This window comes from Myotis brandtii, unplaced genomic scaffold (assembly GCF_000412655.1).
Source record: "Myotis brandtii unplaced genomic scaffold, ASM41265v1 scaffold157, whole genome shotgun sequence".
Classification (NCBI taxonomy): Eukaryota; Metazoa; Chordata; class Mammalia; order Chiroptera; family Vespertilionidae; genus Myotis; species Myotis brandtii.
In genome coordinates, this window is record NW_005355708.1 from 2,454,905 (window position 1) to 2,479,435 (window position 24,531).

The following is a 24,531-nucleotide window of genomic DNA, read 5'->3' on the forward strand; positions in this document are numbered from 1 at the left end:
TTTTCTCCTCTGGAAGGAGAACAGGGTATGGCAGGAATTCTTGGAAGAACTGTAGTTCTAGGGATGTGAAACTACACTCTGAAAAATGAGAAATGTACACCTGTGATATGGTGGAAAACAGCATGGTGTTTATTTAAATTTTTTTAGATCTTTATTGTTGAAGGTATGACATATGTCTCCCTCCTTAACTCCTTTTGGCCCACCTCTGCCTTCTCCACCCTGTTGTCTGTGTCCCTGAGTTATGCCTGCAAGCTCTGTGGTTGATGGCTTTCCTCCCCCACCCACCTTCCCTCTGAGATTCCACAGTCTGTCCCCTGCCTCCAGCAAGATAAGTTTGTGTTCATGTCCAATCTTCTCACCCTGTTGCCTGTGTCCCTGAGTTATGCCTACAAGCTCTGTGGTTGATCGCTTCCCTCCCCATCCCACCTTCCCTCTGAGATCCCTGCCTCCAGCAAGATAAGTTTGTGTTCATGTCCAAGTCAAGCACTTATTGGCTAAGTGACCTTTCTCGGCTTTTGCTCATCTGAAAAATGGAGTTGTTTGGTTTGTTGTAAGGTGCAAAAGGCATATGAAATTGTTAACAGGGTGCTAATACATATTAGTCTAGACATATTTTTCCTGAACTCAGAAGAGAGGTGATGAAATATTCTAAGACTTAGAAAGAACTCTGAGCAAGTATATTTTTTAAATGTATTTTTATTGATTTCAGAGAGGGGGAGAGAGAGAGAAGCATTCATGATGAGATAGAATCATTGATTGGCTACCCACAACCCAGGCATGTGCTCAGTGCTCAACCACTGAGCCAGGCATGAACAGGCATTTTAAAGAAATGAAAAGCAACATCGTGTCCTTGTAGTTAAAGAAGTAACTTTCAAAGCAGCTGTCTGTGAGCTCCTTCCAGTCCTGCAGGCTGGCATGGGGAAGGCTCCTGGACCCAATGCGACGCTTGTAAATGTTTCTGCAAAGAGATAAGAGAGCTTTTTAATTAGGATATTAAATAGTCACAAAGGGAAAAATACAGCCTCCACTGAGCGTCTGTCGCTTCCATGATATTAATTTGCTTTATGTGTTATCTTTTCACAGATATTGCAAAAGTTAATTTCGCCAGACTCCTTTAGCACGTTAAACTATTCAAAATTCCGAATAACTGTACTTCAAGTAAATTAACTTTGGGCGTATTGAGTTTAATATCAAGTTCTTTTTTGCACAAGTATAAAGAGGCAGTAGCCACTTGCAAATTTAAAATTCTACTTCCCTAGTGTGATTTGTCTCCTCCCCCCACCCCCACCCACACAGTGAGGAGTTGCTTCTGGCTTTCTTTTAACTTATGCTAAAAGAGTAAGAAACAACACATATGTTCCTGAAAACAAAACAGCACAGTTAAAGGGAACAAATGTGTTTACTTTAACGTTTCATTGTTCTTTTCTGTGATGTCTTTTTATCTTACAGGCATATATTTGTGCTGCTCATAGAATAAGAATGTCCTTCTTTAAAGCGTAAAACCAAGCATAAGTTTGGAAAATCTTTATATTAGCACAGATTATAACACTCTAACTTGATAAAGACTTTCAAAACCATTAATTTATAAAAGGCAAGAATTTCCCCAGGTATGCTCATGGTTTGCTTAGTTGCTAATAAATGTTTGGTGAGGAAGAGGTCTCACGGTCCAATACGATTAGAAAAGACTTGACTTAAAAAGATAAATGTGCTTTGCAGGACTTACAAGATTCTTTAACCTGCTAACATGCATGGGGATTCTTGGAGCATCAGATACAGTGTGTGGTATTTCTCAGGTTCTTCCTTGATCAGCAAAGCTTTGCATTGAGCATCTGTATAGCAGATCTCTGGGCCTTCGGTGGGGCAGGAGCTAGGGGGAGCCGGGCAAGAAGGAAGAAAAGGGGGAACATCTGTAACACTCTGAACAAGAAAGGTAATACATTTTTAAAAACTCATAAAAATTCAAATCATCCAAAAAGTTTTCTCTTCTACATTAGATTCATTTGAAAATGTCTCTATGTTGAGATAAGTGTTGCTTTGACTTTTTAAAATATTTTTTTAATCTGTGGTTGTTTTGTTTGGGGTTGATTTGGCTAGTTCTCTAGGAAAAACCAGGAGTGCTATATGCGTGGAGAAACTTTCACTAGGAGAGTTACTTGCAGCCATTTTTAACACTGAGTTTTTCCCCCAGGTATAATTGGAGACACAACGGCAGTGTATAACTCACGGGGGGAGCAGCTTCGCTTCTGGGAGGGGCATGGACCTAGAGCCCTATCTCCATGGCTTCCCTGTTGGTCCCTGCGGTGAGTTTGCCTTAAGGATCTCCTGCAAGTCACAAGGTATGGCTGACAAGGTTTGAGACCCATGTATGCAGAGACAGTTCTAGAACATGGAAATGGGAGGGAGGGAACTAAAGGGAGAATTGCTTGGCTCGAAGAGTCTTCACTTCCTTAATGGAATAATAATATGTGCTTGATCCCCTTGGGGATGATGGGAATGAGCAAATGGATGACTATAAAATATCCTGCAGTTTGTTTTCAAAGTCTTATTGGCAAATGCAGTACTTGAATCGGTTGAGATGCGTTATTTCTTCTCAGGATGTGTGTGGGAGAACGAGATAAAAGGAATATAGGAAATGTGCAAAAGAGAGATTTTAAAGTAGCGAGGCCTCTATTTGCTCAAGCACAGAAATGCTTACACTGCTTTTGGGGACAGAAATGTAGCTTGGAGATCGGAAGCAGTGTTGCTGTATGTGGGGTGCAGAGTTTGGGTTGGGGTGGAAATGGAATGTATATGTAAATTAACGGAGCTATAAAAACATATTAATATCCAAGGCAAACTTTTTGAGAGGGGAAGGCCATCAGGCGCACCCAACCACTGCAGTTGACATTTTCAGTTATGACTGCACTTACTTCCACGCCATAATCCCAAAGGACTCATTTTTGAATGCATTGAAATTACACATTAGCTTTTCCCATCTTTCCAATTTAGGAAAGAAAGCATTTGAAAAATAAAACAATCTTATTAGACTCTAAACACACCTACATAATGGGAGAAAAATGATTAATGTTAGTGAGAATAATGAAGTAGAATGGAAAAATGTATAATAACTTTAAGAAATAACTATTAAGCTTCAGAAATTATTAATGTAAAAAATGCCAGAGAGAACCAAAGGGGCTGCAGGTTCACCCAAGGAATTGAGAAATGCTTTGAGGTCCTTCAAATGCTTCTCTTCAGTTCAGTGCTGTCTGTGAGGATTTGCCAGTGAACTTCCTGCAAATTGAAGCTAGTTCTCTTGCTAAAGAAAATGAAAGAACCTGAGAAATATTTTTATACCTTTCTTCATCACAGTTATTTTTCGATATTGCATTCATGCTTAACCTAAACTAGCTTGGAAATGTGAACTCACTCCTGAGAAACCGAAAGAGAGTAGGCTTCAAGGTTGGTCTGATGGAAAGTGTACCAGGGCTGTTAGGGTCGCCACAGGAGGAACGCATGAGGCCAGACGTGGTAAGGGGTTATAAATGCATTAGGTCGTCTGCATGCCAGACGGCCTGAGCCCCAAAATGGCACCAGCACGCAGGGATGGGGAATCAGAGGTTTTAAAGGACGCTGGGTGGGTTTTGGCAGGGAACTCTCTGGGCTGGTCCAGATCCTGGGAAAGTCTGGAGGGGAGAGAGAGTGGTCTTAGCAGGTGGAAGGTGGTCTAAGCGAAAGGGAACGTCTGCTGTCAAGTGCTCTAAAGATCAGTCCCCAGGGGAGGGGGTGCCCATTCAGTTATTTGATCAGACCTAACAGGGTGCAAATCTTACTTCTCGGGCCTTTCTCTGAAGATTAGCTTTTCTCCTAGCATCAGTGGAACCATCCGCATGCTTTCCTGCTTAAATCAACAGGGAAAGAGGGAGCACTGTCTTTCAAGGGACGTGACACTGTTCCCGAGGGTCTAGACCAGGGGTCCTCAAACTACGGCCCGAGGGCCACATGCAAATACAAATATTGTATTTGTTCCCATTTTGTTTTTTTACTTCAAAATAAGATGTGTGCAGTGTGCATAGGAATTTGTTCATAGTTTTTTTTTAAACTATAGTCCGGCCCTCCAACGGTCTGAGGGACAGTGAACTGGCCCCCTGTTTAAAAAGTTTGAGGACCCCTGACCTAGAGCATTAAAATTCTATCTAAAAATTATTTTACCTTAAGATAGAAAATCCAGTAAAATAAAATGCTTTCACCGCCCCCCCCCCCCCGCACCATATTAAATGATGTTGATGTAAACCAAATTATTCTTATATCATCCTTCCTGGTTACTCCATTAAAAACAAAGTGTGTTTTGTATCTTTTTTTTGCAGAAAGCATCAACATTTTGTGTTTTAGACTTTAGTGTGTGTGTGTGTCGGGGAGGGGGGGGAAGGGGGTCAGTGTTGAATTTTATTTTATGCCAGAAACTGGCAAAGCAAGGTTGGATTTTATACTTCTGAAAAGAAAACATAATTTGTCCTTGGTGTCTTATTTCTTTCTCTACTATTTTTGTCCCCTTTTAGTTAGTATGCTATAATTCAAAAATATTTAGCTTTCTTGCATTGATATGTTTTTAAAATACATGTGATGAACATTGTTTTATCTTAAAATACAGAGGAGAATCACAAATTTTTGCATGAAATTTAGAATTCAAGCCTATTTCATCTGTATTAGCTCTTTAAACTGAGTAATAAATTGTCACCAAAATGGTGGCTTAAAACAACAGACATTTATTATCTCAGTTTCTATGGGTCAGAAGTCCAGGCATAGCTTAGCTCAGTGTTTCTCAACCTTCTGGCCCTTTAAATACAGTTCCTCATGTTGTGACCCAACCATAAAATTATTTTCGTTGCTACTTCATAACTGTAATGTTGCTACTGTTATGAATCATAATGTAAATATCTGATATGCAGGATGGTCTTAGGCGACCCCTGTGAAAGGGGCGTTCGACCCCCAAAGGGGTCTCGACCCACAGGTTGAGAACCGCTGGTCTAGCCGGAAATGCATGCGTGTAGTTGTGTTATTTCTCAGTGTGTTATTCCAGAGAGAGTGAGGATGCACCCTCCCATTACTTATGGGACAGTCAAGAAGGCTCAGGAGTTGAACCAGTGGGAACAAGTCTATCGCTACTCAAAAACAAGGCGAAAAATAAAAAAGTTTCCACAATATGCAGGGTGGATTAGGACATGCATATTGAAGATTAAGAGGCCAACTTGACAAGAATTTTCAAAGCCGTTGAAGGTGATCCAGTTTTGCTGAGTCACTGGAGAATCTGCTTTGATCAGGAGATCTCAGTAATGCATGGCATTAAAGCTTTGAATAAGAAACAACACTAGGAAACAGCACATCCAATCCTGTTTTCTTTTAAATTCCATATATGTTGATACCAAAAATAATACATGCAACATATATGTATGTTATGAAGCAAAATAATACAGTGAACAGCTGAAATTCAGTCAATTTAAAAACCAGAATGCTATCATTAATACCACTGGGTTTCTCCCTACGTGATGCAATTTTCCCAGCTCTTTCCCAATATACTTAATCTATGGCTTTTCTCTCTTACTAATTTGCACACACACACAGTCTTAAAACATGGTTTAGTATCATTGTTTCTGAATCTATTAAATATAGTACCATACTATTTATGTTTATGTTGCAAGTCCTATGGCTAACAATGTTCACTAAAGATATATTCTAGAATTTAAGAGCAGCACTATTCACAACAGCCAAAATTGGGCACTATATCCTAATGCTCTCTCGCAGACCAACATTAGAATGCAACACACATACACATGCAGTAGAATAAACTACAAATACTCTACAACTGCATCCAAAAGTGATTTTGAATCTCCTAACCAAAATATTTAAGTAAAAGTATACCTCCTTTATATAAATGGAACTGGATAGTACCAAATATAAAGAGGGGTTATTATTTGGAAATAATGTTAATGTAGAATCCATAAAATTATGACGGTTCCATATTGATTATGATCCAATGTTTTATGGGAACTATTTTGAAAGGCTGTTTTCAGGAATAATATGTGGAGAAAGCCATGGGTTTAAAAAATTCTCTGGTCAGACAAGTTTCATCCAATCAGAAACTCCTAACTCACTTCTTTTTTATGAGTCTCAAGTAAAAAGAAATATGCTTCTCTCTCTTTTTGCAGTAGACAGCAATTGCCCACGCCTTTCCAAATATACTATATACACTCTTTACATCCCTTATATTAATTATTTGAAATGAAACGAAAGTGCTATGTTTAATGTTCTTGTAAACAACAGCACTGAAGGAATGGATAGTGGCTTTGTGTAATACCTTATCTAATACTAGAGGCCTGGTGCACAAAATTCGTGCACGGGGGAGGGGGTCTCCTCAGCCCAGCCTGTACCCTCTCACAATCCTGGACCGGTGGCTCCTAACCTCTCACCTGCCTGATCGCTCCCAACTGCCCCCCCCTCCCCGCCCACCAGCCTGGTCACCTCTCACTGCCCCGCCTGCAGCCTGGCCACCCCACGCAGCCTGCTGTTTGGTCGTCCCTCACTGCCCCACCCCCCTGCTGGCCTGGTCACCCCAAGCAGCCTGCTGTTCGGTCATTCCTCACTAACCCACCTGCCAGCCTGGTCGCCCCACACAGCCTGTTCAGTCGTCTGTCTGGTTGTTTTGATCGTGATGGCCCTTGGCTCTTTATATATATGGATGAATAAGTCTTGATTGTTGAAAATTGGTGAAAAGACATCCACCTTCTATTCATAGCTCAAATTAGCCTAGAAAGCTTAACTAGACTCTACAAATCAATTCAAAAGTAAAATATATTTATTCCACTTGTGCAAAATGACCACTCTTTAGTTACAAAATGATATACCAGACAATTTTTTTCACCCACAGAAAAAGAAATATACCAGCAAATTCTGCATTTTGCAAAAATGCTCTGTTAATGTAGAGTCCATAAAAATTTGCATGTTATAGAAGAAATTTCCTAAATAGCAGTAATGAACTTGAGGTTCTGGATTGTTTTAGAACAAGAGCTAATTTACAGAAATTAGTAACAGGTGCCAGGCTGTGGTAAATTGTTTCTGTCAAGGTCCAGCGAGGAAATGTGTTTGGTTTTGCAGATTATACATGCTCAGTGGCCACTGCTCAGCCAATGTTGCCTTTGTAGTAGGAAAGCATCCCTAATTAATATGTACACAAATGGGCATGGCTGTGTTCCAATAACTTTACTTAAAAATTATGAGACAGGCAACTAGATTTGGCCCCTGGGCTGTATCCCTGTCCCCTGTTTAGAATGTTTCACTTCTATAATTTTGTTTGACTTAACTGCCTTAACACCTGCCTTAGGTAAGTAATATTTACTTATTCATAAATTATATCTCAGTGACTAGAAAGTCATAAATGCTTATGGTAAAATATTTGAGAAACCCAGAATAGTACAAATAAAGTGAAATTTAATTAGGTGGATGTTATTTATTACTAACAAGATTTACTACAGGAAGGCTCAGCTTTATCCATATGTCACAGACTCTGTGTAACGGAGTCGAATTCATGGGCTCCGTCCTCATTTTGACATTAGCTGAAGTGACTCAGATTCACCCGACTAAAGTCAACTCAAAAATAAGTACATGCAGGTGTGGCTAAATGGTTAGAGGTTGAGTTGTAGATTCAATTTCCAGTCAAGGGCATTTACCTGGGTTGCAGGTTCAATACCCCAGACCCAGTCAGTGTGAATTCGGGAGGCAGCCAGTCTGTGTGTCTCTCTCACATCAATGTTTCTCACTCTCTCTAAAAATCAATGATAAAAATATCTTCGGGTGAGGATTAACAAAAGAAAGAATAGATAATGCAAAAGAAGTACAGGAATGATGACAAAATGTTACCTGACAGCAAGCAACAACATGATAACTTCCTTTCTTTGAGCTCTTTTTCCATCAGCACAGCCTGGAAATGCCAAATACAAGCCTATTTCTTTTTCAATGAAATTAATAGACATTTGAAAAATAGAAAGAATTAAGTGGATTAGGCAAAATCTTCCAAAGAACTGAGTCATTTCCTTAAACATGTAAGTGTGTGTGAGAGAATCACTCAACCGATTTTTCTCAGTAATGCATGTTCATTAGAAAAAAGTACAAAGTAGTGGACAGGTGGTTTTGACTTATCTGTAATGCAGATCTTCTCACTGAGCCCAAGAAGACTAAGTAGTCTTAAATCAATGCAGGGAAAATGATGGCATGTGATATTCATGGGACTTTTTACATATTTTAAATATATTTTTATTGATTTAAGAGAGGAATAGAGAGAGAGCTAGAAACATCAATGATGACAATCATCGATCGGCTGCCTCCTGCACGCCTCACACTGGGGATCAAGCCCACAACCTAGGCATGTGCCCTGACCAGTAATTAAACCATGACCTTCTAATTCATAGGTCTACACTCAGCCACTTAGCCACACAGGCCAGGTTTCATGGAACTCTTTATATTCTTTTGTCCCTAAAAAACCAAGCCAGGTGTGCCATTTCATCATCACTCTCTATTCAATGAAGGGTCTAAATAATACAAGGTCACAGGCTCCAAAATGGCCTTTAGTGATTTTGGTTCACTTTTATAATACAAAAGTTTTTTTTCAGCCAAGACCACCACCAAGTTTGATTTTACTGTAATTCTGTATGCCTGCCTTAGAAAATGATTGGTTTTAAAGTAATGAATGTTACCCTCCAGATCAAGCTTTTCTGGAAATGCCAGCTTTAAGACTCCATCTTAATTAGATAACAGTGAAGTTGCGCTCTCCCTTCTCCATTTGCTTAATTAAAAGCTAAGTAATGGCTTTTCAATGAGCCTAATTAGTTGGAAGCCTTCTGTTCTTGCAAAGTCCTTATCCCAATATAGCTAACAAATAAACGTTTAATAGTTTTCCATTTATCTGTAGGGAAAAAGTACATGTATTGTCTTTTGGAATGGCAGCCAGTCTTCTATATCTCCAAACCACACTTATGGGCTCCCTGGAGGCCCAGTGAGACTCAAAAGCCAAGTATAACCTGTCAGGTCGAGTATTTCTTTTCACACTATTGTACACCCAACAGCTATTGCTATAGACCAGTGGTCAGCAAACTCAGTCAACAGAGCCAAATATCAACAGTACAACGATTGAAATTTCTTTTGAGAGCCAAATTTTTTAAACTTAAACTATATAGGTAGGTACATTGTTATTAACTTAATTAGGGTACTCCTAAGCTGGCCTTTGCTAAAAACATCCTCAATCTGAGGGGTCGACCTCAGCGAACGTACCCCCACTTCTTCTAACGCCACTTCTTCAAAATAGACTCGCCCAGGCCGAAAACCGACTTCTGCGCATGGGCCACGAAGTTTCAATCGCACTGTACGTGCGCACCCACACGTGGTATTTTGTGGAAGAGCCACACTCAAGGGGCCAAAGAGCCGCATGTGGCTCGCGAGCCGCGGTTTGCCGACCACTGCTATAGACGGACTGGGTGAACTCTCCTCTATTAGAAACTCATGGAAATCCAGAAGAGGCATGAAAAAGCTTACAATTTGCTTGTTATAATAATTCCAATTAACATTATTTTGGGCCTGGTACCATTCTGTACATTCTACATACAGTAACATATTTATGTCTCACAATAACTATATGAGAGGGATATATCTTATAGGTGAAAAATTGAGTCGTCATTACATAATTTGATCAAAGTGGTACAACAACGAAGTATCAAAGTTTGGAATTTAAAACTATGACTACTCCAGATATCATCTGTTATAATGAGATCATGCAAATGTAATACGCCAAGCAATTTGGAAAGTAATTGAAGAATACATAAAAATTCAATATCAAAACTATTTTCATAAGTTCTAATACTTTGGAAAGGAGAACACAATGTCTGTTCCATTTAGCAATTTCTATTTTTGGAGTATTTGCCCATGTTTGGTGAAAGCAGAGGGTAGTATTTATTAAAAAGTGAACACCTATAAATAGAAAATGATTTATGTAAGCCTCCTGGTAACCACAAAGCAAAAAACCCACCTATATCAGATATACAAAAGATAAATAAAAAAGAATGAAAGCATCCAATTATAGGAAACCATCAAATCACAAAGCAACCAGAAAACAATAAACCAAATGGCAATAGTAAGTCCATTCCTGTCAACAATTACTTTAAATGTAAATGGAGTAAGTTATCTAAACAAACCTGGCTGTTGCTGGTGAGATGCTAGTATTGGATGGAAAGTAAAGGAGAATTTTGAGATTTGAGGATCATTTTCTGCAAAGGGCCAGGTGGCTCTTTACCTGGAGCTCTCCCTGACTCTCTATGTACACTGACTAGCAAGGATCCTCACGGATCCTTATCGGGAATTCAAGAGTGGTCCATGGGTTCACTATGACATATCTGTCCCACTTTGCGCCCATGACTTATTTGGAGGTACATTGTATGTACTAAGAGAGCAAGAACAGTCAATGGATCACCTTTGAACTGTGTGGTTTGATTGGTTGGTTGATTGTTTCTTTCATTTTTCAACAATTAATTAGAATCGCTGGGAATTCAAAGTTAAGTAAGGAGTGACTTTTTACCTGGAAAATCGTACTCTCATTGGTGAGAAAATATATCAACAACTATTTAGTATATGGCTTTTCTGTATCTCACAAAAAAAGAGACTTGAATTACTGAATATAAATGACAATATCCATGCTAAAATGAAAGCATATATAGCAGTGATGGCGAACCTTTTGAGCTCGGCGTGTCAGCATTTTAAAAAATCCTAACTTAACTCTGGTGCCGTGTCACATATAGAAATTTTTTCATATTTGCAACCATAGTAAAACAAAGACTTATATGTTTGATATTTATTTTATATATTTAAATGCCATTTAACAAAGAAAAATCAACCCAAAAAATGAGTTCGTGTGTCCCCTCTGACACGCGTGTCATAGGTTCGCCATCACTGATATATAGGCTAATGGAAGTGATTTTAAAACAAGGAGATAAGAGGGAAGCTCCAAATAAGTCGGCAAACTCATTAGTCAACAGAGCCAAATATCAACAGTACTTCTTCAAAATAGACTCGCCCAGGCCCATAATCGACTTCTGCGCATGGGCCATGAAGTTTCAATCACACTGTACGTGCGCCCGCACGTGGTATTTTGTGGAAGAGCCACACTCAAGGGGCCAAAGAGCCGCATGTGGCTCGCGAGCCGCAGTTTGCCGACCACAGCTCTAAACTATCCTGTGGAAGACATGGTGTTTGCCTGGTTGGTAGGTTGGGGAAGAATTTTCAAGAAGGCATAGCACATGCAAAGGTTGAAGGTTCCTGATGTGTTTGAAGACCTTCAAACAGGCCCGTGCACCTTTAATCTAGAGGGCAGAGTAGCTGGACGTGACGTTCTAGAGACAGTAGGAATGAAATGAGGAAGAGACTTGTTCTTTGCGCTAAGTGTATGGGCTTTACCTGGAGTAGATGAGCAAGGATGGGAAGATTCTGGGCAGAGCCAGTATTCCCAGCTTTGACTTTAGAATGATCACTCTGAGATCAGGATGGGCCAATGTTACCCCAGCTGTAGTCCCTTTCCCTTCACCATTCCAAGAGTGAAAAGGGTAAAGTGTTCAGGTTCTCAGGGCCTTGCCCTGGATCTGCATGCACATGGAGTGAAACCATGTAGCTCTAGCTCATTTATTTGTTTGTTAAAAACACTTGCTTTTTAATTTCCATCCATTTTTCACTTTAATTCTACTTGACCATGACACGTGGTGTGTCATTTTTGGAACTCTGTAATTACAGGGCCAGTCACTGATTTGATGAATTCATTGTCACATAATTGAGGTCATCTGCTCTTCAGTGATAATGGTAGTTATTAACTTCTCTAAAAATCCCAAATTGTAAGACAGCAAACATGCATTCATCATAATTCTATATTTCTATCATTTTCTTTTCTCAGTCTCACAAGCTAGTAATAGGAAGAAACTACAGGATCAAAATTAAGAAATAGATGCATGACTCCAGTTTTGAGCAAGTATAATCTTTAGAGTTGCTTCCATAGTTATTTTGAAATATTAGACACATTAGTATAGCTCTCTGGCTAACGTAACCATACAAGCTGGGGTTTTCCAGGCAGTCTTAAACTCAAATGTGCCTGTAACTACCATGGCAAATCTAATTTTTGTTGAGAAGATAAAGTATAGGCAAATCAGGTTTATATATCTTTAATCTTGAAAGTAAAGAAAACTATAAGCATCTAGCTAAGCCTTCAGCCAACAAGATTACCTTTATAGAGGTAGCTGATAAATGCTCTAAGGCAGGGGTGGGCAAACTTTTTACTCGAGGGCCACAATGGGTTCTTAAACTGGACCGGAGGGCCGGAACAAAAGCATGGATGGAGTGTTTGTGTGAACTAATATAAATTCAAAGTAAACATCATTACATAAAAGGGTACGGTCTTTTTTTTTTTTTTAGTTTTATTCATTTCAAACGGCCGGATCTGGCCCGCAGGCCGTAGTTTGCCCACGGCTGCTCTAAGGGAATAACTCACTAAGGAAGACTATGTGAGTTAGAGAAGGCTGTAGGGAAGCAGAAGGTCATGAATAACTCACTAAGGAAGACTAGTGTGAGTTAGAGAAGGCTGTAGGGAAGCAGAAGGTCATAAAAAATAGAAATAAATGTTTTCTTAGGACCAGAAATGTTTTAAATTATACTTTTGTTACTTTCAAAGCACAGGCTAACTCAAACACTAGACCACAATCCCCCAAAAAATGTCCTTATGGGATTTGTTTCAGTTGATACAAATATTTTATTTATATCATCATATTATCGAAATGTTAAATATATTATTTCTCAGTGTTCATTCAGTACACTGAAGTTTAAGAAATCCTCTTAGAATGAATGAAAAAGAGAACGTGTTTTCTTAATTACTTTTTCATACCCACTAGCACACACAGACACATATGCCTGCACTACACATATCTCTAATCTCTTCCATGTTATTAAAATGCCATTCAAATAATTCATTTCTTAAATAAGCCAGATGCCCAAATTGGAACTGTGGCTTTGCCGCTAAGTAGCATCATTTCAGGTAACATCATTTTATATCCTGGGAAAAGAACTCATTAAATAGATGGATTTCAATTTTCCACATAAAATGAGTCATGGTAAATAATTATTTTAAAAAATAGAAAACTTCAATAGTCAACAAGATTAGATTCAACTCCTCGATATATTTTCAGGACCCTTCACAATTGGCAGGCCCCCTCATTACAGCCTCCTCCCCTATTATTTTAACCATGTCAACTATTTTTTAACGAACAAGCCATGGAATTTCAAGCTCTCCCTTCTTGTGAAATGCCTGCTGATGCATTTGGAATTCCCATTCATGCTTAGGATTCCATTCATTTAACCCTCTTCTGAGGTTTTCTTTCATACTCCTGTGAACTGTGACATTTTGCTTTATAGGTATAATGTGACATATATTGCATTATAATTGATGGGGTATATGTTCCCGGAAGTCAGGAAATATACACCATTGGGGCAAAAGTAAGTTTACAGTTGTGAGTACACAAAACAAAGATCATTGTATTATTATTTATGAATTGTATTATATTCCATAAGAAGTGTAGACCCTCTTTAGCCCATACCTGCATATATCTGAATTCTTACAATGAAAGCACATTCTCACTCAACTACATAAAAGAGTGAGCTGCCCATTAGATTTTCCTTCCATATTGATTCAGCTGAAATCTTTTCGTAAGCCAGATAATCACAATACACTATTTCACTACAAACTTTTGAAAATAAATGGTTAAATGAGTTTGTGAAATCTGAGACAAATGAATTACTTTCTTCATGCTAAATCTAAGAAAGCATTGAAAATGAGCTAAAAGAAAGCTTAGAGTTCTTTTATGAAGCTAGATCTTTTTGCTACCACCAATTTTGTACATACATATACATATACATATACATATACATCTTACCTAATAATAGAAAAACATGTAAATTGACCATCCCTCCGCTACGCTCACTAGCAATCAGGAGGGTATGCAAATCAACCCAACAAAGATGGCGGTTAATTAGCATATGTAGGCATGAAGCTGCGGAGCGAAGACTGAAGGCTCCAGCTAGAGCAAAGGCCTGGATCCCGGGGGCTGGAGGAAAACTGGTGCTGGCAGCCAGGGGAAGGAAAGGCCTATTGCACAAGTCTCTTCGTGCAACGGGCCTCTAGTATATATATAATTGTTGATAGTATTTCAGAAGCTAGATTTTGAAGATCTAAACTAAAATCATTATTTTCTTCCTTATGGAGTAAAGAGATTTGCCTAACCAGAAATGGCATCACATCAAACTTAAAATAGATGCCAGACACAGAGGTCTGAATAGCTCTCTTCCTATTCACAGCCACATATTTTTGCCTGCTGGTTTCTCTTGTAATTTGTCTATTGAAAATAGAATGTGTCCTGTAAGAGGGAAAAGGCAACACGGAGAGCATCGTCTCCTACAGAGGCCTGACATCTGCTAACAACAATGCTCTGAATTAGACTCTGTTCAAATTGATTGTATAATCCTTGTTCCAGATACGTCATGACAGTGCATTATTTTGATATGGAAGGTCATTCTGTACATGTTAGATTACATGAAGCATTTGGAATGAAAAATCATTAGGAAGATGACATTGTTCTTTGCATTGGCTTTTTGGGGCAGACACAGGTCTGTGTAGCTGGAAAAGACAGAGGGTGTAAAGAGCACACAGAACACGGTGAGTTCTACAGGGAGTTTCAAAGGCAGCCAGACCCCTTGCATTCTTCAAAGGCCAAGGAGCATTGTCATGCATAAAAGCAATAAAAAATTTAAAGGGTTTATGCGTGAATTAGTTTCACCAACAGGAAAACTTTAATTTGGAAAAAAAATTAAAATAAATGTCTCTCTCCAAGCAATTGGGTAGGCTAGTAAGAATGATGTATCCTCAACTTTTCAAAGTATGAAAACAATGACAATTGGTATTCTTTCCTTAGGCATTTATGAGAGCAGTTGAATTGTTAGTAACGGGCCAGCAATTTGTACATGTCTATCCAAAATGGCATGAAATATTTGGATACATTTGTTATCAGGATCAAGGTCCACTACTAAAATTAAAAAAAAATACACAAACACAAAAACTGTCTTTTTCCCCAATCATGCCATTTAAAAGAATTTAAAATTCCACCAACTGTCTTTTCCCCCAATCATGCCATTTAAAAGAATTTAAAATTCCACCTTAGGAAATTAGAAAAGAATATCAAAATGTTCTGCTTCCTTCTCTTCTTGTAAATTAAACCTGAAATGTTAACTGTGTTAATAATTTATCACTAAAGGGCAAACTTGTTATCAATCTGAGCCATGAAATAGAAATGGTAGGGCTCAAAAAATTATTAAAACTAAAATAATGTGAGAGTAGATGAGTAATTCAGTAAACAAATACCCATTTAAAATGAAAAAGTTCATATTTGCTTAATGAAATGAATAGTTCCTATCTTTCATATAAAATTATCTTGATCATGCCACATAGTAACATGCTATTAATTTGATGGTGGTTTAATCAAGTGTCTCTATTTTTCCACAAACTAGATAAACTCCTCATCTTTAAAATATCAGCTACATTAAATTATGTTAATTGAAAGACAACTTTCCAGAAATTTGATATTTAATCAAATGAGCATTCATCTCATTGGGTGCACATGGCAGTCCAAGAAAATTGTGCCGCTGAAAAGAAAACTCCGCTGTATATTTCAAATCTTTTCATGGACCGAGAAGTCTGCAGTATATTTTCCCCTGCTCCTGTTGGCGCTACATGAGAGAGCCTATTTGAACACAGAATGGGGGTGGAAGAAATTAATCCACCTACCAGGGTTAGCCTATCAACAGGGCTTAAGTACAGTTGTGAACATCATGGTGTCTTTGATTTATGATGTTTGCTGCAGTGTCTGAGTTGTTGCCCTGGAAAATATTCCCTCCCTAAAGTATGACTAATATTATGGATCAATCTCTCTTTTGTACCATTCAATCTTGTACACTAAGCAGACAAAGTGTTTCCTTTTCAAACATAGACGGCAAAGATGGGCTTAGCGGTGATGAATGAGATAGGAATCACAGGTGATTTTCCTGTTCCTTTCCCTTCCATTGCAAGCCTTTTAAACATGTTCTCTACTTTAATAGACTAGATGTCTTAACCACAGTAAGGCACACACACACAGCTTTAACATCTGCCTTCCTCGGGTTTGTTAACATGGGAGTATTTCCTAGCGGAAAGTTGAAGTGGAGGAAGTCAGTTGTGGTCATCTTTTGATAAGGCTCACGTTAGCATCCACACATGCAAGCACACACGTGCACAGTGCTGTGAGAGTTATTCCAACACAAAAAGTAACATAAGTTATAATTAAAGATAGTTTACGAGTCTACCACTCAGAATACGTCTCCAGATGATTGTAGGTCAATTACCGGAAGGCATCTCAAAAGCATATTAATTAGATTAGACATGCTTACATCTTCATGTTTTAATGGGAATTAGAAGTCTCAGGAAACTGAGGTGACTTGTGCTTAGTTATTCGGAATAATAGGGTCTTACATTGAGGTCTCCTGAATGTTCCCACTCGTCCAATGGATCTCTTATCATGCAAACAATACAGGCTGGGGTGAAAGTAGGTTTACAGTTGTCTGTATGAAAAACAATACAATAATTCATAAATAACAACACAAGAATAAGTTCTGTGTTTCCCATATTCACAACTGTAAACTTACTTTAGCTCCATCTTGTATTGGTAATTCTTTTTTTTGGATTATTCTCTAGAGCCATTTTAGCAGACAAACAATCCTAGTTTATAAATATTATTATTCTCTAGGCTTTTCTGTTTTTCTCTTTTGCCAAAATGATACTACTTAACTTCATACTCTACTTACTCATCAACCTTGGCTGTGTGACCTCCTTACGGCACTAAATTATTTCCCACAATTAAATTGATTGCATATTTATTGACAAAACATATGCATAGTAGATGTACTTTACTAACATAGTTAGAGCTAAACACATAGACTATGAAATAATCTAGACTAAATTATTATGAAGTCTCTTCTTGCTAAAACTTTGAAATTTAATCTATATGTTTGTCTTAGGCTATCAGTGCTATTATTATTTATAGATTAATTCTGAGATTCTGAAAACAGTCTGTGCTATCGGATACTAATCCAACTGACTGAACAATTATAAATGTTAATGACTGGGTTAAAATAATTTTTCTCTTATTGTTATTTCATGCCTAAAATATGCAATGCTTGGGTTTATGTTTCTATAAATGGCACACACACTCACACACAAGAGTCTTTATAGCAGACCCTAAAATGACCTTGTGCATTTCAAAGAATGTTTTCCAATGGAAAGAAAAGTTTAAGTCTTTTATGTAGTCCAATCTTAAACAGCTTATTGATCAACGTCAACAGGTGGAGCCAAGACAAATGGTCTTAATCTGCACCCTTGTAAATAAATACGTTCATCATGGGGAGACAATTCTTCCAATGAATCAAAAAAATCAATATGAGTTTTTTTACTCAATCATTCCGAGTCCCAGCCCACGCCAGAAAGTCTAAGGGGATCTTCTAGGGTCTGTTTGGAAAAGTCTAGGTTCTATATTTTGCCTGGAACTACTTATAGAGAGCTATCATTGCAATTTTTAGAAAATAACTGTGGTTACTTGGGCCAGTGTCAAGGTAACACTTTCCAAAATAAAACGACCACGGAGATTTGCACGTCCCAGAGATATTTGAAGTTGATGGAGTCTGTGGTTACTTAAAGATCAGCTGCTCTTATTGGATTAAGTGGCATTGGGTTATGATGTGGATACAGGAATTGTGAACCTTCTGAAGGCACTCCTCTCATTCACATGACCTAACATGGCATTATTTCTGACCTCTCTTCATCCCAGTCATTCTTCCCTGGGAAGAAGGATGTTTGGACTTTTAAAACAACCACCTCCTATTGCATATTAGTCATTGGATTGTGATTGACAGGCACAGGATACAGTGACATCCTTCCTGTCTGTTGTCAAATGGGTGATGCATATACTTACTGCGGCATATGTCAAGCCCTTACTAAGCGGTAAGCGGTCACTAAATTATTATCATTAGGGCACATGCCCCAGTTGCGGGCTCGATCCCAAGTAAGAGGCCTGCAGGAGGCAGCCAATCCATGATTCTCTCTCATCATGGATGTTTCTATCCCTCTCTCCCTCTTCCTTCCTCTCTGAAATCAATAAAAAAATGAGAAGTTTTCTCCCTAACACAGAGAGAACAGCTTGCAGTCAAAGCAAATATAAATGATGATCCTCACACACAGGAAAAAAACAAAACACAGAGATTGTGATAGAAGTCTGTGCGCTCTAGCAGAGATTACCTTCATCTGATGGAAGCAGAAACTGAAAAACAGTGGCTTCCATGGAGTAGAAGCTTGTTTTTCTCTCGTGTAAAAGACGTCAAGCAGTCGGCTGCCCAGGGCTAGGACAGCCAGCACACGTGCTATTAAAAACTCCGTCTCCCAGTTTCCGCTGCACCATTACTTGTCCTTTACAATTGGCTTTTATATCCCCACAAAGAGAAGAGGAAAAGCAGAAAGAATTGTCATCTGGATCAGCCGCCTTCTAGAGCTTCCTGGGAGTCCCCATTGAAGGGACTTCCGCTTACATAACACTGGCTAAAGCTTAATCACACCATCACCTCCATCTGCAAGTGAGGTTGGGAAATATAGTTTGTTTTTATCTATTTTATTTTATTTTTTAAATTACAGTTTACATTCAGTATTATTTTGGATAGCACAGTGGTTAAACAATCAGATACATCACAGTGTTCCCTCAATATTTCCAGTACCCACTTGACACCATACATTGTTATTACACTATTATTTCCTATGCTATACTTTACATCTATGATGATTTTGTATAAACTACCAATCTGTACTTCTCAATCTCGTCACCTTTTCACCCAGTCCCCAAACCCCCTTCCTTCTAGCAACCATCAGTCTGTTCTCTGTTATCTATGAGACTATTTCTATTTGGTTTGTTCTTCAGATTTCACATACAAGTGAAATCATATGGTGTTTGTCTGATTTATTTCATTTAGCATACAACCCTCTAGGTCAGTGGTTCTCAACCTGTGGGTCACGACCCCTTTGGGGGTCGAACGACCCTTTCACAGGGGTCGCCTAAGACCATCGGTAAACACATATATAATTACATATTGTTTTTGTAATTAATCACTGTGCTTTAATTATGTTCAATTTGTAACAATGAAATTGGGGGTCACCACAACATGAGGAACTGTATTAAAGGGTCGCGGCATTAGGAAGGTTGAGAACCACTGCTCTAGGTCCATCCATGCTGTCACAAATAAGATTTTAATCTTTCTTATGACCGAGTAATATTCTATTGTGTATATCTACCACCACTTTTTTATCCACTCGTCTACTGATGGGCACTTGGGTTGCTTCCATATCTCGGCTATTGTAAATAGTCTATAATGTCTATATTGTTTAACACAGTTTACACGTTGTAAATCCTACACAATTTTAACTTGTTTTCTACTAACCTTAAGTAAAACTAGATAGAAGTCTTTGTTCTGGTGGTAAAGTCTTTTGAAATAACTTTATTTGGAATACCTCAGGATATCTAGAAATCTACTGGAAAATAATAATTAAAAGCTATGTTGAGTATTTTCACTTAATAAAATGTCTTCCCATTTACTCTCAATAGTTTGGCCCTACCTAGATTACGGCTTCTGTTATGTGTCAATTTCTCCTTTTATCTGGACTTTTAGACTTTGGATGCTAAACATGTGTCAAGAAAATGAAGAAATTAAACTATTTGGCTTTTCTCACTCACTGTATTCCATTTGTCTCACAAGTAATAACAATAACTGAACAGAAGTCATAAATTTGAACACCAATTTGTATTAACTAACGTAGGAAATGCCTTACTTCTCGCACCGATGTTCAGTAGGCCTAAGTTTTTCTGTGACACGGGCACCTAACATTTTCCATGATTCTTTGCAATGAATCGCGGTCACTTAAGTGGTTTTCTTTAAAACTAACTATGAGAACAGATGGTCCAGACAAGTATAAAGCTCAGCTGCCTATTCCGTAACAACTGCGCGGCCTTCAGCGACGCAGGGAATCTTGGCAGCCAGGAAATGTTTATTGTTTTGGAAAGAGGGTGGGTCAGGATGGGATTTCACTTTCACTCTTTCCTAAAGGAAAATATTCATCCAACAGACTTGGTGTGACATATCAGAACTGCCCTCTCCCTTTGTCAACACTCAAGACAGGGACTGGCTAAGGCAACGGGAAAGGCAGCAAGAAAATAAACTGTCTCCCAACCAGGCAGATGCAGATTATAGTTGAAGTGTGCTGAGAAGGATGGCTGGAGGCCAATGGCTTGGTGGATGGACAGAGGTTGCTTAAAGGGCACCGAGCGAAGGCTATGGCCTGTGAAATTCCAAAGTGACACGATTGGCATGGTGACACAGATCGAGGGTATGACCAGGCTCTCACAAAGATTGCTTATGCTCCGTGCCAACCAAACTGTTCTTTCATTTCTACTTCAAAGCCTCCATGCAGCGTGGAATTTGAGTTACTCCTCAACATGGCCCAAGCCATCAGCCGAAACACCACCTCCAGCTAAAGACAAAATGTGTTGGGTGGGAGAGAGCCAGGTTGTCAGGCAAAGCACAGAAAACAAGAGGATGGTTGTCATGCACACACAAGTCTGTGTCTTCGCCTTTGATAAGAGTTTCTATAGATTGAGTCATTTCCCTTATAGATGTAGATTGCTCTTACAGGAGGATGACTTCCGCTTGGTTTTCAGAGCTCCTCTAGAGTAAAAATTATATTTTAGAAACAATCAGCCTAAAGTAATTCTTATGCCAAAGAAGCCTATTTGGGGGTGACAAGTTCTGCTCCCCTTCGGCTGGCATGCTGGCATTAGGCAGTTTAAAAGGACTCACGTAATCGCTTAGGTTACTGTATCGCGCAATTGTATTTCATTACAAAATAAAATCCACTTACTTGGAGGGAGGCGGTTGTAGAGTGGAATGCGAAATACTAGTAGAGAATGTTGCATTTACATAGAAAATAGAACAATTCTCTAAGTTGCTTTTTAGGTGAATTAGTACAAGGCCAATGTTAGCAAATTGAAAAAAAAATGCAAGGTTGGCATTGAAGTAGAAATCCAATCATGTGTCGCAGAAATGCACTTGATCAAGTGATTTTTATCAAGTAAATCCTAATGGAATATTCAAGCAAGTTCACCCCCAAAAAGCGAATTTCATCTTCTGAAATATATGGGTTCCTAAGAACTGGACTATGTAATAACTTTTCGTCGACTCAGCCACTGCACAATGGGCATTAGGAGAGTTCATTATGTAAAAGGCCCCCATCATGATCCCAGGAGCCTGGCCACCTGCACTGAACCTGCTGAAAACTAAACAGGCCTGCCCAGGGCATAGTCTTCAGACTCTATTTCATCATCCATGTCGACTCATGGGCAAAACTGTTAAATGCGGGGACTACCTATATTACTTTGTGTGAAATATTATTTTATTAGGTAAAGGCAATATTCATGATTTAATCCTGCCATTCAGAGCTTAGATTAACGTCCAAAGGATGTGTGGCTTCCCACAAGACGTAGGCAACCCATTATGACAAGGCCCCTGAGAGAGTTCTGCTTACTGAGAGAGTCCAGGTATCTTGGTGCTAAGGACATTAAAAAGCCCCTTCCCCAATCCTTTCCAAAACTTTCAGGAGATATGGATGGACAACAGCATGTCAGAGATGCAGCTGGTGGGGCCCTCAACCTTGCTAACCATGGCATAGGGCAGACCAGCCTTTCTCATCCTTGGCCACTCATTGTCACCTATGGACACCTGATGTCCATGCCCGGAGAGTTTGACTGACTTGGTCTTCGGTGTGTCGTGGGCATGGAAGTTTTGAAAACTCTCTTAAGTGACTGTACTGAGCAGTCACAGTTGAAAATCACGGGTCTAGATCGATCCAGTAATTTTTAAAATATATATATATTTTTTATTGGTTTCAGAAAGGAAGGGAGAAGGAGCGAGAGAGATAGAAACATCAATGATTAGAGGGAGTCATTGATTGGCTGCCTCCTGCACCCCCCCTATTGGGGATCGAGCCCACAACCCGGGCATGTGCCCTTGACTGGAATCGAACCCGGGACCCTTCAGTCCGCAGGCCGACGCTCTATCCACTGAGCCAAACCAGCCAGGGCGATCCAGTGATTCTTAACCATCTCTGGTCATAAGGGTCCCCAGGTTACTTGATAAAACGTGTGTCTAATCAGGTACCCGGGTGATTTGCAGGAGGGCCTTGGATACTTTTTGGAAAAAGCCAAAAAAAACAAAAAAACACACAACAGAATTCTTGTCTTGACTTATTTGGTTAAGCCCTGGGCTTGTCACCTGGTGACAGCAGCTTCAGCTATGTGAAAGTTCACGCCGGATACATAATTCTTAATTCTGACAGTTCCCAACATTCATGGAAACAAAAACTTTCACAGAAGCTTCTATACAGTTGTGTCGCCACATGCAATGCCAAGGGCGATTCCAAATTCCCACAAGTCAGGCAAGTCTCCGGCCAAGAGAAAAACAGACAGCACTCAGAGAATTCAAGGAGAATTCTTTGGGTGGATTCTTTTTGCTTTAACATACAAAATTTTATTTTAGAAATGTATTATGTCTATGGCCAGCAATTCCACTCTCAGATATTTCTCCTAGAGAAACCAAAACACTTGTGCAAAAATATTTATAGCAGTTTTATTCACAATAACCCAATGCTGGAAATCACCTAAATGTCTGTCAACGGGTGAACGGACAAATACAATGAAGTATATTCACACAATGGATGACTTCTCAGACTAAAATTAAAACAAAAACATACATGTGCCCTGGCCGGTGTGGCTCAATTGGTTGGGTGTTGTCTCATGCACACACACACACACACACACACACATATTAGAGTTCCAATAATATTATACATATGGAATTCTAGTTCTATGGCATCTAGGTCCTTAAAATCTGTTCCTAAGAGAACATCTAATTGTAATTGCAGGGCTCTTTTATTCCTGGACAACCCTTCTTTGTTTGCAAGTGTCAGTCATAGTGATTTGCACTTGACATAATTTAATAACAGTTTGCTATGATAATGACCAGGCTTTCTCTCCCTCTCCCAGATCCACCAAAGAGGGAAAGAGACAGCTGATGAAATCCCTGGCCAGGCAGCATTTAAATTATTACTGTCCTTTTAAAGTCACTGTGTGGTTTGAAGATTCTTTTAGACATTTCCCTTCAAGGAACAAAGGCTTTTCTATCAAAAATACTGAGACCACCAGGACTTCAGAGCGATCTCAAGCAAAGCCAGTTAGGAATCTCTAAAGACCTCTGCAGATAGAAGCTCGGTGGGAAAATTCCTGGAGAGAGCTAGAGAAGCTGGAGGATGCAGGCTTCCCAGGCAGCTGCAGAGCCGGGGAAAGGTTTTTCCTCCTTGCTCAGGAGCTAACACTTTTAACTAAGCGGGGCACCGTGAATGCGGCTCAGTCGGGTGGTACTTTTGATCCCAGTTATTCCTGTATTGGGCATTCTGTGATTTCCTCATTCCATTTTCTTACTTAAAATTGAAAAGCAAAATTGTAACCAGCAGAGGGCAGAAGATATTGCATTTCAAAGTGCTGAAAGTAGTATTCCAGGCACTAACTCAATCTCCCCAAGCAAACTAGCAAGGTGGAAATGCATGGTTATGCAATGTAACTTTTCTACGTCTCCCGATGGTGCCTTTTCATGCTGAACACAGTCCCTTTGTCAGACTTCCTCTCTCTCTAGAGCAGAGGTTCTCAACCTGTGGGTCGCGACCCCTTTGGTGGTCGAATGACCTTTTCACAGGGGTCGCCTAAGACCATCCTGCATATCAGATATTCACATTACGATTCATAACAGTAGCAACATTACAGTTATGAAGTAGCAACGAAAATAATTTTATGGCTGGGTCACAACATGAGGAACTGTATTTAAAGGGCCAGAAGTTTGAGAACCGCTGCTCTAGAGCCTCTGCAGGATTCAGGGCGCAGCGTTTTCCATAAACATCCAAAAGTTGTTGTGGTTTGGTGTGGCAGACACCTCCGATTGCTGTTACAGCACCCAGACCTGCATGCTTCCCTGAGAACTAGAGCCCAATTAATTGGTCAAGAGCAGGGAGACATTGCGGACTCACACATAAGAGTCCCTAATGCTGTTCACTCACAGGATGAGTTATGATTGGCCTAAAGCAATGTATCCATTGGGATAAGGCTAGCTTCCATAACAGACAGCCCCCCAAACCTTCATGAATTAACAAAAGAAAAATTCATTCCTCATTCATACAGGCAATGTTCTCTTTGGCAATTCATAGATGTCTTGCATTCTGATTCTGTCATCTTCCTTGGTCTTTGAGTACTTAGCTCCCGG

At 39.3% G+C, this 24,531-nt stretch overlaps 1 long non-coding RNA gene across 2 annotated transcripts in view; it reads right to left on the bottom strand.

The window, feature by feature from the left end:
• Positions 1-765: 765 nt before the first annotated feature.
• Positions 766-24,531, bottom strand: part of LOC106725341 — a 63,148-nt gene continuing 39,382 nt past the window's right edge. For both annotated transcript variants that reach the window (XR_001361210.1, XR_001361209.1), the window contains exons 2-3: positions 1,724-1,867; positions 766-958 (exon numbers count right to left, since the gene is read on the bottom strand). This is a non-coding gene — a long non-coding RNA (uncharacterized LOC106725341). The remainder of the gene's footprint in view (positions 959-1,723; positions 1,868-24,531) is intronic.